The sequence below is a fragment of the Arachis ipaensis genome, chromosome B10 (genome assembly GCF_059453495.1).
Source record: "Arachis ipaensis isolate K30076 ecotype BB chromosome B10, ASM5945349v1, whole genome shotgun sequence".
Taxonomy (NCBI): Eukaryota; Viridiplantae; Streptophyta; class Magnoliopsida; order Fabales; family Fabaceae; genus Arachis; species Arachis ipaensis.
In genome coordinates, this window is record NC_142435.1 from 118,234,596 (window position 1) to 118,237,568 (window position 2,973).

The 2,973-nt window shown below is 42.1% G+C and overlaps 1 non-coding gene across 1 annotated transcript; it reads left to right on the plus strand.

Annotated features, from left to right (window-relative positions):
• The first annotated feature begins 2,655 nt into the window (after window positions 1-2,655).
• On the plus strand, window positions 2,656-2,763 carry LOC148581456 (small nucleolar RNA R71). The gene has a single exon (XR_015894053.1). It is a non-coding gene; the product is annotated as a small nucleolar RNA R71 (small nucleolar RNA).
• The last annotated feature ends 210 nt before the right edge of the window (window positions 2,764-2,973 follow it).

Here is a 2,973-nt window from a genome sequence, read left to right on the forward strand (position 1 = left end):
GTCTTGATGGACCTTTGAGATAAATCTCTCCATCATCCATGACTCAGAGGTGGAAGCAATTGCCTTCCCTTTCCTCTTTCTAGAGGTTTCTTTGGCCTTAGGTGCCATAGATGGTTATGGAAAAATAAAAAACAATGCTTTTACCACACCAAACTTAAAATGTTTGCTCGTCCCCGAGCAAAAGAAGAAAAAAAGAAGTAGAAGAAGAAGAGAAATGGAGGAGAGAGAGAGATAGAGAGAGTAGGTTTCGGCCAAGTGGAAGAAGATATGGTTATGTTGTGTGAAATAGAAGAAGGAATGAGGGTTTTATATAGAAGTGGGGAGGGGTTTAGGGTTTGGCCATTTAGGGTTGGGTTTGGGAGGGAAAATATTTTGAATTTGAAGGTAGGTGGGGTTTTTGGGGAAGAGAAGATGGATGTGAGTGGTGACGGGGTGATGGGAAAGAGTGATTGAAGTGATTGGTGAAGGGCATTTGGGGAAGAGAGTTATGAAAAGGTGTGAAGAGAAGAGAATAGGATTAGGTGGGGATCCTGTGGGATCCACAGATCCTGAGGGAATCCTGTGGGGTCCACAGATCCTGAGGTGTCAAGGATTTTTTATCCCTGTACCCTTTAGACGTGAAAAATGCCTTATACATGCAATCCTGGCGTTTAACGCCAGACTGCTGCCTGTTTCTGGCGTTAAATGCCACTTTCATGCTCTGTTCTGGCGTTTAACGCCAGGTAGATGCTTGTTTCTGGCGTTAAACGCCAGACAGATGCTTGTTTCTGGCGTTTAAACGCCAGACTGTTCCCCTCCAGGGTGTGCTATTTTTCATTCTATTTTTCACTCTGTTTTTTATTTTTCAGTAGTTTTTGTGACTTCACATGATCATCAACCTAAAGAAAACATAAAATAGCAATAGAAAATAAATAAATATAATTAGATAACATTGGATTGCCTCCCAACAAGTGCTTTTTTAATGTCAATAACTTGACAGTGAGCTCTCACGGAGCCTCACAGATGTTCAGAGCAAGGTTGGAACCTTCCAACACCAAACTTAGAGTTTGAATGTGGGGGTTCAACACCAAACTTAGAGTTTGACTGTGGGGGCTTTGATTGACTCTGCAGTGAGAGAAGCTTTTCATGCTTCCTCTCCATGGTTACAAAAGGAGATCCTTGAGTTTGAAACACAAGGTTGTCCTCATTCAGTTGAAGGACTAACTCTCCTCTGTCCACATCAATAACAGCTCTTGCTGTGGCTAGGAAAGGTCTTCCAAGGATGATGGATTCATCCTCATCCTTCCCAGTATACAGGATTATGAAATCAGCAGGGATGTAAAGGCCTTCAACCTTTACTAGCACGTCCTCTACTTGTCCATAAGCCTATTTTCTGGAGTTGTCTGCCATCTCTAATGAGATTCTGGCAGCTTGCACCTCAAAGATTCCCAGTTTCTCCATTACAGAGAGTGGCATGAGGTTTATCCCTGATCCAAGGTCACATAGAGCCTTCTCAAAGGTCATAGTACCTATGGTACAAGGTATTAAAAACTTTCCAGGATCCTGTTTCTTCTGAGGCAATCTCAGTTGATCCAGATCACTTAGTTCATTGATGAGCAAGGGAGGTTCAACTTCCCAAGTCTCATTACCAAATAATTTGGCATTCAGCTTCATGATTGCACCAAGGTACTTGGCAACTTGCTCTTCAGTAACATCTTCATTCTCTTCAGAAGAAGAATACTCATCAGAGCTCATGAATGGCATAAGGAGGTTCAATGGAATCTCTATGGTTTCTAGATGAGTCTCAGATTCCTTTGGTTCCTCAGAGGAAAACTCCTTATTGATCACTGGACGTCCCAGGAGGTCTTCTTCACTGGGATTCACGTCCTCTCTCTCCCTTGTAGGTTCGGCCATGATGGTTAATTCAATGACCTTGTACTCTCTTTTTGGATTCTCTTCTGTATTGCTTGGGAGAGTACTATGAGGGGTTTTAGTGACCCTTTTACTCAGCTGGCCCACTTGAGCCTCCAGATTTCTAATGGAAGACCTTGTCTCATTCATGAAACTTAAAGTGGCCTTAGATAGATCAGAGACTATATTTGCTAAGCTAGATGGATCCTGCTCAGGACTCTCCGTCTTTTGCTGAGTGGATGATGGAAAAGGCTTGCTATTGCTAAACCTGTTTCTTCCACCATTGTTAAAGCCTTGTTGAGGCTTTTGTTGATCCTTCCATGAGAAATTTGGATGATTTCTCCATGAGGGATTATAGGTGTTTCCATAGGGTTCACCCATGAAATTCACTTCTGCTATTGCAGGGTTCTCATGATCATAAGCTTCTTTTTCAGAAGATGCCTCTTTAGTACTGTTGGATGATTCCTTCAATCCATTCAGACTCTGAGAGATCATATTGACTTGCTGAGTCAATATTTTATTCTGAGCCAATATGGCATTCAGAGTATCAATTTCAAGAACTCCCTTCCTCATGGGCGTCCCATTATTCACAGGATTCCTTTCAGAAGTGTACATGAATTGGTTATTTGCAACCATATCAATGAGTTCTTGAGCTTCTGCAGGCGTTTTTTTTAGGTGAATGGATCCACCTGCAGAATAGTCCAGTGACATCTTTGATAGCTCAGACAGACCATCATAGAATATATCCAGGATGGTCCATTCTGAAAGCATGTCAGAAGGACACTTTTTGGTCAGTTCCTTGTATCTCTCCCAAGCTTTATAGAGGGATTCATCTTCTTTCTGTTTGAAGGTTTGAACATCCACTCTAAGCTTACTAAGCTTTTGAGGAGGAAAGAACTTGGCTAAGAAAGCCGTGACCAGCTTATCCCAAGAGTTCAGGCAATCCTTAGGTTGAGAGTCCAACCATATTCTAGCTCTGTCCCTTACAGCAAACGGAAAAAGCATAAGCCTGTAGACCTCGGGATTAACCCCATTGGTCTTAACAGTATCACAGATCTGCAAGAATTTAGTTAAGAACTGAAA